General features: G+C 36.3%; 2 long non-coding RNA genes across 3 annotated transcripts; one reads left to right on the top strand and one right to left on the bottom strand.

Moving 5' to 3' along the window:
• Positions 1–3,311: 3,311 nt before the first annotated feature.
• LOC134669443 (uncharacterized) lies at positions 3,312–12,078 on the bottom strand. Of its 2 annotated transcripts, XR_010098898.1 has the most exons (3): positions 11,626–12,078; positions 11,175–11,231; positions 3,312–4,092 (listed from the first exon to the last, which is right to left on the bottom strand). It is a non-coding gene; the product is annotated as an uncharacterized LOC134669443 (long non-coding RNA). The 2 variants fall into 2 exon arrangements; XR_010098899.1 differs by lacking the exons at positions 11,175–11,231; positions 11,626–12,078 and adding an exon at positions 4,432–4,637.
• Positions 3,985–4,730, top strand: LOC134669442 (uncharacterized). The gene is made up of 2 exons (XR_010098897.1): positions 3,985–4,104; positions 4,637–4,730. It is a non-coding gene; the product is annotated as an uncharacterized LOC134669442 (long non-coding RNA).
• Positions 12,079–12,530: the final 452 nt, after the last annotated feature.

Genomic DNA, 12,530 nt, shown 5'->3' with positions numbered 1-12,530 from the left:
CATGTTTGTAAATATATATTTATTTATTTATGTGAGTTTCTTTATTCCCCCTTAACTTCTGATAGCCTTAACCGATTTAGACGTATACGTATTATACATCATTAGAATCCTTTCGTCATCTCGGGTGACATAGGCTATGTGACGTGATTATAAAAACAATATGGCGGACTTAATACGCCATATTACGTAACCTTTAGAAAAAAATATCGTGCAAACCTATCGAGTATATAGGGTATCAAAATGAAGGGCTGTAAAAGCCGATTAATTGACCGAAGCGAAACGAAGGTCTACGTTTTGGCTCGGGCATTTTGCTCTGGTATGTCCAGATGTTCTCTTCTATAGGTCGCAATTCTTAACCGATACTCGTGAAATTTTGTAACCGAATTTTATGAATCCATAAAAAAATGTTATCAAGCTGGTTTTTGAAATTTTTTCAAAATGGAAAAATTGTGATAGCTCGCGCTTAAACAAATAGTCGTATCGGTATCATAAGAGTGTATTATTTTTGAGACATGTTTATAGATTAAATGGCCAGAAATTCAGAAAATGTAAATTTTCGACACCCGGACATACAGACTAAAATATCTTAATACCTCCAAAGGTATTAAGATATTTTAGTTTGTATGTCCGGGTGTTCTCCTCTACAGGTCGCAATTCTTAACCAATTCTAGTGAAATTTGGTAATCGAATTCTAGGATTCAATATTATTTTTACCATTATTTTCTCTATTAAATATGACTAAAACTATCTTTTAACATGTATTCTAATATTCTAAAGCATTAATTAACATTTATATTAAATATTTTCCTTAGCTTTTCCTGTTTGACTTTGTAGTATACAATTATCATCTAGCAAATTATTTACATGCTTTTCTTTGAATTTTCCGATATTTCCACTGTTAATTAGGGCTAAAACTATTTCTTAGGTATATAATCTTATTTCTTACAACAATATTTATTATTTCTTTGTTCAATTTATTTTTAATATGGTAAATACTCGCTACTTAAAATAAATATCTGTCTTTGCATGCTATATTACATATAAATCATTTGTGCTTTCAATTCATTAGTTAATGAAGATTTAACCCAATCAAAAGCTTCCTTATATGTAATTAATTGCCCATAATTTTAACAAACGATGACAGAGGACATTCGTATCGTTTCAGTCGTCCTCTTGGACTTGTTTGCCGAGCATTAAACATATGTTTAAAAACAGAAAACAATCCACACCCTAAAATGATAAAGTTATAGATATTTCACCCACCAAGTGTAATTTTCACCCTACCTGAACTACCATCAATCACAAAGTTGACAGCAACTTCAGACAGAGGAAAACAATTTTAAAAAATAACTGGGAAAAATATTATATATTTTCCATTAACCATTTAAATTACCACCCCTTAATATGAAAATCCTACAAAACCCCACCAGTTCAATTATTAAAATTCTGTTTCGTTTAACATGTAACACAATACTCGCGTCCAAAAACATTAATTGATATTGATTGATATTGATTCAAATATTAATTGATAATAAACAAGAATTCAACCACACAAGTTTCCAAACTCGAAGTAGAAAAAAGCGCGGGAAACGTGAAACGTGGCGGTCAAGTTTTAGGTTTCTCGTAAATTTAATTTCAATTTTAATATTGTAGATTAGGGAATCAGTAATTTGTATATAATTTTTCGCATAGTTTGTATATATTATAGTATTTGTATATATAATTAGTGTGATTTCGTCGTAGTTGGTAAGTTTTTACTTGTATATATGTAATGGGGGACAACGAACCCCCCGACCCTGGAGGTGAAAACCTCCAGGTCGGAAGTAATATAACAATAGAATCGGCTATGGACACGGACACTTCTGTGGAAAGCAGGAGTGAACGTAAAAGAAATAAAAGTCAAAAACGATGCAAAGCATGTAATAAAAAAAGAAGGAAGAATATTGGCGGGGACTATTCGTGCGATTGTCAGGAGAACATACAAGATACCCAAGCTCCTTTAAAGACTAATATTCAGCCTAACATAAATTCTTCGGATAAATTAAATACAAACAATGACACTACTAGCGCCAAGGTTGGCAGGAATTTATTTTCATCATCAGATGTTGCTCCCTTTACGGTGCACGTTCAAATTAAACAAACCGATGCAAAATCTTCTTTACATCCGGTCTCCTTTGGGAAATTTTTGGTCAAAAAAGGTTTCAAAAACATTATAAATGGAAGTGTTAAGCGCATTGGTAGGACACGTATTGGAATGTCGTTTTCAAATTACGTAGATGCGAACTTATTTGTTACTGATACGTGTCTTGAGTCAGAAAATCTTACGGCATACATTCCGTCATTTTCGGTGACCCGTATGGGCTTGGTTCGCGGTATTCCTGCACAGTGGTCGGAGGAAGAAATAATTTCCAACATTTCCGTGCCCATTGGGTGTGGAAAGGTACTAAAAGTACGTCGTTTAAATCACAGAGTTGTGGTTAACGGTTCTACTACCTGGCAACCTTCAGAGACAGTCGTATTGACATTTGATGGTCAAGTATTACCTAAACGAGTCTTTTCATGTTACAACTCTCTTGCTGTCGAATTGTACATTTTTCCCACCATTCAATGTTTTTTATGCTGTAAATTCGGTCATACAAAAAACAATTGCCGTTCAAAACCCAAATGCTTTAAATGCGGAGAAATGCATGCGGGAAATACCTGTCTTGTGGAGGAGGAGGAAGCCATTTGCTGTCTGTGCAATGGGTTTCACTTTGCCACGAACAGATCTTGCCCAGAATACGTAAGACAAAAAGAGATAAAAGTCAGTATGGCTAATAACTGCATCTCCTATGGAGAAGCAGTTAAACTGCACCCAGCCATATCGAAATCGTTTGCAGACATGGTCAAATCACAAGTGTCACCACCACATACTCAGTCAGATTTACCTCGTAACAATGTCCAAACTTCAGTTCCAGGCCCAAGTTCGAATATGCGCCTTCCTAGCCATAGCAGTAGAAAAACTATTTTTTTGAAACCTCGTCCTTCTGTTAAAAAGGCTACACATGGCTATGATGTGGCTGCACATCGGGCCATTATAAGTGAATACCCCATCCCTTCTCCTCAAAATGGCTGTGCTCTACGTCAGGAAACAGAAAAAGAAGACAGACGAGTAATCGCCGAGTCTATTGAGGCCCTAAGAACTCTATTGTCTAAGCCAAACCTTACTTTACCGTCCCACGTTGCCCCTATGATTGACTCACTTACATTCGCAATTAAAAATAATGGACAATATAATACAGTGGAATTGCAGAAGCATAATCAATAAAAAACATGATTTAATTCATTTATTACATAAATTTAATCCATGTTTTTTTGCCCTATCTGAGACATGGCTCAAGCCTGGAGCTCTTCTCAGAGCTACTGGTTATTCATGCCTCAGAGAGGACCGTCCTGACGGGTGGGGTGGAGTAGCTTTACTCGTCAGGAATTCTGAATCATTTTCATCTCTACAGCTTCCATCTCACAGTGATGATTTCTCAATTGTTGCTGCCATTGTAAATAACATCTGAATTCTCTCTGTATATATTCCTCATCAATCATCTTTTATTTTTAATGAATTAGAACACATAATTTCCTCTCTGCCTAGGCCCTTGTTGATTCTAGGAGATTTCAACTCACACCATCAGTTTTGGGGCAGTTCAGTATCCAATTATAATGGACTTCGTGTTTTAAAAATCTTAGATGATCACAATCTTTGTGTACTTAATACAGGTTCTCCAACTCGCCGTACAGCGCCTACAGAATCACCCAGCGCTGTTGATCTATCCATTTGCTCTGCTGAACTTGCATCTTCTTTCACCTGGCAAACTCTTGATTCTACATTTGGTAGTGATCATTTTCCAATTATAGTCTCATTTCCTTCATCTACACGTCCATCTCCGAAACCTAGCCCTAGGCTTAAATACAATTTATGTAATGCTGACTGGAAAAATTTCAAAAGCTGTGTAGAGAAGAAATTGTTGTTTTTGCCTAGTTTAGATGATACTGACATAGTTGGCTGCTCGGTTGCTTTGGCCAGGGTGATCACAGAAGTAGCTGATGATGTATTTCCTGTAAAGAATAGTGTAATTAATAAAATTCCCTCTCCACCTTGGTGGGATCAGGATTGTTCCCAAGCAATTAAAAACAGAAAGGAGGCTGAGAAACTTTATCGCCATTCTATGACAACTGAAAACTTTGAGTCGTACATGCAGGTTGCACGTGAGACCAAGAAATTGTTACGTAGGAAGAAATATGAAGGTTGGAGACGATTTTGTGCGTCTCTCAATCCCAATGTAAAACCTTCCATAGTATGGAACAACATCAAAAGGTTCAGACATGCATTCAATGAACCCTCAAGGCGTACACTGCCTCCTAATCTTGCACAACAATTTATAGACGGACTAGCACCTTCATCTGTTCCTGAAGAGTTTGTGTTCCGACCTGCAACATTTTTATATGATCCTTCCTTAGATTCCACCTTTAATTGCCCTTTTAAAATGGAGGAATTAAAAGGTGTGTTAAGCAATTTAAAAGATAGTGCTCCTGGTGAAGCCGGAGTGCCTTACTCATTTTTAGTAAATGCCAGTGATGGCATACTTTCTTATTATCTAAGCATAGTAAATTCAGTTATTCAGTCGGGTATAGTCCCAGATTCATGGAGATCCCAAATAGTTATTCCTATTTTAAAACCCAATAAACCAGCATCAGATGTTTCTTCCTATCGTCCTATTGCCCTTTCTTCAGTATTTGCAAAAATAGCTGAACACTTAATTAAGAACAGACTAGAATTTTTTGTTGAAAAGAACCAATTAATATCTCATAGTCAGTTTGGATTCCGAAAAGGTAGATCTACCTATGATAGTTTGTCAATATTAATTGCAGATATACGCTTGGCTTTTTCTAAAAATGAGTCGGTAGTAGCTGCTTTTCTGGATATAAGTGCTGCTTATGATAATGTTCTGGTTTCTGTGTTACAAGAAAAGCTTCTTAGCGGAGTCAGTTATGAAGTTGACCCAAAATTTTTTTATTAAGCTATGAGCTTCATCACATATGATCTTTGAGTAATTCTAAGCATTTCAAGCCTGGGAGGCAATAAGGGGTGGGGGGGTACAAAGATGGCCGCCACCCGTCATCATTCAAAAAAATCTGTTCTGGTCTTGATGGCTACTAGGGCAAGTTTGGTATCATTTTCGTATAAACCGAAGACGTAGAATTCATTGCTGACATTTGTTTTTTTCAGTTTCATAGTAATTTTGCAAGAAAAACGTAAAAAGATAAAAATTTGGGATGGATGTTTTTGCTTTGAGAGCTAATAACTTTTGTATAGTGGCCAAAAGTATCATACAAAAAATACTATAATAAAGCGCAATTCATGCAGCTTCTAAACATATACATGTTTAGTAGTATCCTACTGCAAAAAGATGGTGAAAAAAATATTAAATGACCGCAGCGCGGGTAGTTGGACTCTCGCTAGGCGGCGTTTATCTTACAAAATGGTCGAGTACGAGTATCTACGTAGGTAACTATGCTTACTTTGCTAGATTTTATGATGACGAATAAAATGCTTTCTGTATATTTAATGTCCGCAGTTTCCAGTACACAGACATATTTCTGGTATAGGTTAAAAAAATAGACACTGGTATCCCCATGTCTAAAGAGGAGGGCGGCTCGCTTAACAAATAAGATCATGTACAACCGCAATTTCAGGTTGGGTTAGGTTAGGTTCGTTAGTTACCTTTTATCCCTCAGAGCAGAAAATAGAAGCCCCGCGAGGCGGGGCTTCATTGGTTTGTCACCAAGTCATACTCGCATAACCTATAATACTTTCATCCAGACATAATTCATTATACAGACATAATTTTAAGCACTTTAATTTTGATGCACTTGCAACGATTTGAGTGGGGCCTAGTGTTATTTGACCGGTGTTTTCTGTAAGGTGGAGGTAAGTACGTACTTCCCCAGTACGCTCGCCCCTCTGGTCGGATAGATCTGAAATGACATCCGCTGTGCTGTGCCCTACCACATACAGCGAGATGACATTTACAGTGCCCGTACCTCTCTTTTGAACGTAGTTTAAGGATATACCCGGGTCCAAAATTGGGTCCGAGAAATAACTATTATAAATGAAATTATTTTAATAAAATAGCGCTCTTATTTTTGCTGATAATATTAAAACACTATTTATGAGAGAAATTGTACTACTTAGGAAGAGGCAAAATATTTATTATCACGATAATTTTCATGCTATAACTCACTTTAAGTAATTTTATAGGTACTTACTTGTTGTTTTTAATAAATAACTTCAACCTGCACATAACATTCATTTGGATTTGATTTGGTTTGATTTTGTTTGATATTTTACATTTAATATTTGCTTCAGGTTGGTGTGGTGAAAAATTCTGTGTTTCACTCGGCGGCAAATTTTGTTTAACCCTCGTTCTTTGAAACCCTTACAACGCTCAAGATTCCATTTTTCGAACCACTCACTATACTCGTGGTTCAATTTTGAAATCTTTCGCTTGATCGGGTATCAATATTAGCACGAGCGGTTAAACAACAACTTTGCCCCCTTGTAAAACAAATAACTATTATGCGGAGAGCTTACATTTAGAAATCATAACAGCTATGTATATTTGTCATACTAATATAGGTTATGCAAGTATGACTTGGTGACAAACCAACGAAGCCCCGCCTCGCGGGGCTTCTATTTTCTGCTCTGAGGGATAAAAGGTAACTAACGAACCTAACCTAACCCAACCTGAAATTGCGGTTGTACATGATCTTATTTGTGAAGCGAGCCGCCCTCCTCTTTAGACATGGGGATACCAGTGTCTATTTTTTTAACCTATACCAGAAATATGTCTGTGTACTGGAAACTGCGGACATTAAATATACAGAAAGCATTTTATTCGTCATCATAAAATCTAGCAAAGTAAGCATAGTTACCTACGTAGATACTCGTACTCGACCATTTTGTAAGATAAACGCCGCCTAGCGAGAGTCCAACTACCCGCGCTGCGGTCATTTAATAATTTTTTCACCATTTTTTTGCAGTAGGATACTACTAAACATGTATATGTTTAGAAGCTGCATGAATTGCGCTTTATTATAGTATTTTTTGTATGATACTTTTGGCCACTATACAAAAGTTATTAGCTCTCAAAGCAAAAACCTCCATCCCAAATTTTTATCTTTTTACGTTTTTCTTGCAAAATTACTATGAAACTGAAAAAAACAAATATCAGCAATGAATTCTACGTCTTCGGTTTATACGAAAATGATACCAAACTTACCCTAGTAGCCACCAAGACCAGAACAGATTTTTTTGAATGATGACGGGTTTCGGCCATCTTTGTACCCCGCCCTCCTCGACTAGACGCACGCTTCTTATCGCCTCCGAGGCTAGAAATGCTTAGAATTACTCAGAGATCATATGTGATGAAGCTCATAGCTTAATAAAAATTTTTTGGGTCATATATGGCAGCGATCCGTAACTGACTCCAGTATCTCAAGTTAGGCATTCCAGAAATGTTAAGTAATTTTGTAATAAACCTTTTATCTGAACGGTCCATTAGTCTTCTTATAGACGACAACAATAGAATTTCTCGTTTAGTGTGGAGAGGACTACCACAAGGATCTGTATTAAGGGTTTACTAATATGTGGCCGAAAATTGTATGGCAAATTATCACTTCCCAAACTATTTTTCCCATAGTATCATTTGGCAAAACTATCAGATGGCAAACCAATGTTTCGCATATATAACATGTCGCAAATGATTATTTACAATATTATTGTATGGCAAAATATTTAGTTGGTCATGTTTCAAAATGTCTTTTATTGTTATGTCGAATGTTTTGATAGGCATAAATTATTTTTCGCCTAATATTGTGATGCATACTACTAAATACCCTAATAATATAGTACTCAACTACTCATGGTACAAATTACAGTAGCATTTTATTTCGTTACGTAGGTAGTTTTTTCGAGATGTGCAGTTCAATGATGGAGGTAGTAATTTTGTTTACTACATTTCTGGCAACAGTTTGTTTTCGTGGGGTCGCAATTCTTACCTAACCTAACCCACTTTTCTGGCAACAGTTCGTTTTCTTGGGGGTCGCAGTTCTAACCTAACCTAACCCACCTTTCAGGCAACAGTTTGTTTTCGTGGGGTCGCAGTTCTGACCTAACCTAACCCACTTTTCTGGCAACAGCTCGTTTTCTTGGGGATTGCTGTTCTAACCTAACCTAACCCACTTTTCTGGCAACAGTTCGTTTTCTTGGGGGTTGCAGTTCTAATCTAACCTAACCCACTTTTCTGGCAACAGTTCGTTTTCTTGGGGGTGGTAGTTCTAACCTAACCTAACCCACATTTCAGGCAACAGTTTGTTTTCGTAGGGTCGCAGTTCTAACCTAACCTAACCCACTTCTCTGCCAACAGTTCGTTTTCTTGGGGGTCGCAGTTCTAATCTAACCTAACCCACCTTTCAGGCAACAGTTTGTTTTCGTGGGGACGCAGTTCTAACCTAACCTAAGCCACTTTTCTGGCAACAGTTCGTTTTCTTCGGGGTTGCAGTTCTAACCTAACCTAACCCACTTTTCTGGCAACAGTTCGTTTTCTTGGGGGTCGCAGTTCTAACCTAACCCACCTTTCAGGCAACAGTTTGTTTTCGTGGGGTCGCAGTTCTAACCTAACCTAACCCACTTTTCTGGCAACAGTTCGTTTTCTCGGGGGTCGCAGTTCTAACCTAACCTAACCCACCTTTCAGGTAACAATTTGTTTTCGTGGGGTCGCAGTTCTAACCTAACCTAACCCACTTTTCTGGCAACAGTTTGTTTTCGTGGGATCGCAGTTCTACCGTAACCTAACCCACTTTTCTGGCAACAGTTCGTTTTCTCGGGGGTCGCAGTTCTAACTTAACCCACCTTTGAGGCAACAGTTTGTTTTCGTGGGGTCGCAGTTCTAACCTAACCTAACCCACTTTTCTGGCAACAGTTCGTTTTCTTGGGGATTGCAGTCATCTAACCTAAAACATGTTGGTACAGTCATCAAATCTATTAGCGTAGTGGCACCCGTCCATGGAAATATGTAGATACGTTTGTTAAAAAAAAAGCCACCAACAGGTCAAATAGCCATCAAAATATATTATGATTGTATTGTATTGTATTGTATTGTCATTTATTCACAAGAACATATGGTACATGAGATGTTACAATAATGATATTGAACCTTAATACATTCGGCCGTTAGGCATGTGAAAATTAAAGTATGTTTAACCTAGTTAACTACTTAATCTAGTGAAAAGTAAGTATAAATAAAGCAAACGTTTTTTGACAATTAAGAGTTAGCTAAGTTGAAACATTTGCTCAGTGACTATTTGTCTTAATGAATTTTGGTAAAATGAACATCTACTAAATAAAATTGTGATCAAATAAAAAGTATGCGAAGTTTCAATTTTGGCAAACGTTATGTAACAATAAATAGTTAGGTATAATAAAACATTTGCTTAGTGACTATTTTTCTAAATAAATCGTGGTAAAATGAACATCTGCTAAATAAAATTGTGGTCAAATAAAAATTATGCTAAATAATAATATGCTAAGCATTGGTTTGCCAACTAAAAGTTCTGCAATAAGTTGGTTGGGAAGTGAAATTAGGCGAAAAATATTTCGGCGAGATGGCAGTACACCGTATTAAGTCCATTGTTATACAATATTTATACATCTGATTTAGAGTCATCTCCAGGGGTCGTACAAAAAGTGCGGATGACGTCAAACCACTTATGGGATGATTTCAAATAGTATTTTTGATTTTCATAAACAATTATCACTTATCATTTATCAACCTCTTTATTAAACGATATCGCCACTTGAAATGAGTAAGTACGTTTTTGACTGACACATTGTCAATCAGATGAACAATAAATTGACTTCGTTATTGTTTAGCTATTGTATCTTCACGATTATATTTAGCTAAAATGTATATTTACTAATGTATAAGAAAACGCTCTAAAATGTCATCTTTTACTCGAATATTGTGGCAATTTTCCGTTTTTGGAGGTACGTGACACGGAAGTTTAAATACAAACTCAAACATCATCCTGTGTGCAAGATTACGTCATTTTTACGTCATCCGCACTTTTTGTCCGATCCCTGGGTCATCTCTAAATGGTACAGTTAGGGTCTTACAGTATGCTGATGATTTGTTACTTTACTCACCAAATCTTTCTCCTGAACAGGCCAGTAGATCCATCACTTGTTCCTTAGGTTTCTTGAAGTCATGGTTAGATTTTAATGGTTTAGAACTTTCTGTTCCTAAAAGTGTTGTGGTTTTATTTACCAGAAAGCTATTTCCTCCTCCAATCAAGGTGCAATTTGATAACTACTCTATTTCAGTAAAAGACAAAACTAAATTCCTTGGTCTCATTTTAGACAGTAAATTAACAGGCCTCCCACATTGTGAGTACATAGTTTCTAAATGTGAAAAAATATTAATATCCTTAGGTGTGTTTCTGGTGTTTGGTGGGGTTCACATCCTTTTTGTATGAAACTAATGTACAATGCTTTAATAAGAAGTATTTTAGATTATGGGACATTTTTGTTAGAGCCTGGATATGTAGCTGGATTCCAAAAACTAGACCGTATTCAATCTAAAGCCCTGAGAATAATTTGTGGCGCCATGAATTCAAGCCCTATCAATGCTATGCAAGTTGAGTGTGTTGAGCCTCCACTCCATTTACGATGCCAATATCTTTGTGATAGATTTCTTTTCCGTTGCTCCCAATTTTCTAATCACCAACTCTTGTTTATCTTGTCTAGCCTCCTTCTTTAAATAACTACATCCAATTATTGGAAACACAAGAGTCCTCCTTGTTTAATCAAAAGTTTTCAAAAACTTAAATCTATTTCAGCCCCCTCTGTTAGCTCTTCTACGCTTCCCATTTTTCAGCATGAATATGAGTCTCTTACATTAGTCCCACCGGTTCTCCTGAATATAGGTATTTCAAAGAATGATATAGATCAAAACCAACAATTTCTGGGTTTTATTGGTACTGATTGTCAGGGTGCTAACCATATGTATACAGATGCTTCTAAGATGTCCACCAATGGCTGTGTTGGTATTGGTGTTCTTCACATTAAATCCAATATTTACCAAAAGATAAAACTGCCTCCAGAATCCTCTGTGTACAGTGGCGAGTGCTTTGGAATCCTGAAAGCATTAGAATTTATCATCATAATGCATCTTAAGAAAACAATTATTTTTTCAGACTCTTTAAGTTCTCTTCAGTCAATATCTAAATTTCCTTTTAAATCTAAATCTCATAATCCAATTATCTATCAAATCCGTAGCCTATTGTTAAAATGTCATCTACAAGGGTATTCTGTCTCTATTACTTGGATTCCTGGTCACAGAGGGATTAAAGGCAATGAAAAAGTAGATGAATTAGCTGTGGAGACATGTTTCCATTTAAAAATGTTGTTGAAGACCTTAGCTTTGCCCAAATTATACCTACGAAAGGAGTGGACGAAACAGTGGACATCGGGTGCAGGTACTGCTCCTGGGTTACACTATCGGAGCATTCAAACATCAATTCCAGCCAAACCATGGTTTGCTAAAATCTCTTTGTCAAAACCGGCTACTAGTATGTTAATCCGAATGAGGTTGGGTCACGTATGTACTCCGCAACACCTGAAACTGCAAAATCGCGTGGCCAGTTCTGCATGTATTTGCGGAGCTGATCCCGCTGATCTTAAACATATATTTTTTGCTTGTAACCTACATGATTGTTCCTTATTATTAAGACAGCTGTCAGATATAAAAGTTCCGTTTCCTACATCCATTACATCACTCCTGCATATTAATGACTCCTCTCCATATGTATTTAAAATATTATATTCATCCCTTTCACGTCATAATATAAAACTATAATTTATTATACTTTACCTTTCCCTGATCCTTGTCCAAAATTCCGAATTATCCGTTATATTGTAATCCTTCAATTCCGTTTCCCCGTTTTACTCGTTTGGCTGAATGCGCCAGGAGCGCGATGCCATAAAAAAAAGCTCGAAGTATTCCCTATTACATAAATAACAACTTAAAATACAAAATTTAATAAATAACACTCCTAATGTGGATATAAGTCATAAAATTATATAATTTTTTTTTTAACAAAACAACTATTCTACACCCTAACATTCTTCTTATAAAATTTTATTGTGAGTTACATCAGAATCATAATGTTTCTGTTAAAAAAAATAGAACCAAATTTCGCGAACAATGACCCTATTGTGTTCTAACCTAAATGTTTAAATATTCTAATCACGCAAAAATTAAGCAACGGTAACTTAATTTAAAAACCAAGCATTTATACCACGGCCTGCTTTCACGTAAAATCATTCTATATTAAAACACCGAATTGTCCACTGTAACACGGCTGTTTTGAAAGGGGGTAAAATAAATGAATGGAAAGCTCCGGCTTGACTAAAATGGAAACAGCCATGTTAACAA

The sequence above is a fragment of the Cydia fagiglandana genome, chromosome 12 (genome assembly GCF_963556715.1).
Source record: "Cydia fagiglandana chromosome 12, ilCydFagi1.1, whole genome shotgun sequence".
NCBI lineage: Eukaryota > Metazoa > Arthropoda > Insecta > Lepidoptera > Tortricidae > Cydia > Cydia fagiglandana.
Note: the sequence above shows the minus strand (reverse complement) of the source record. Positions and strands in the feature narration are given on the sequence as shown.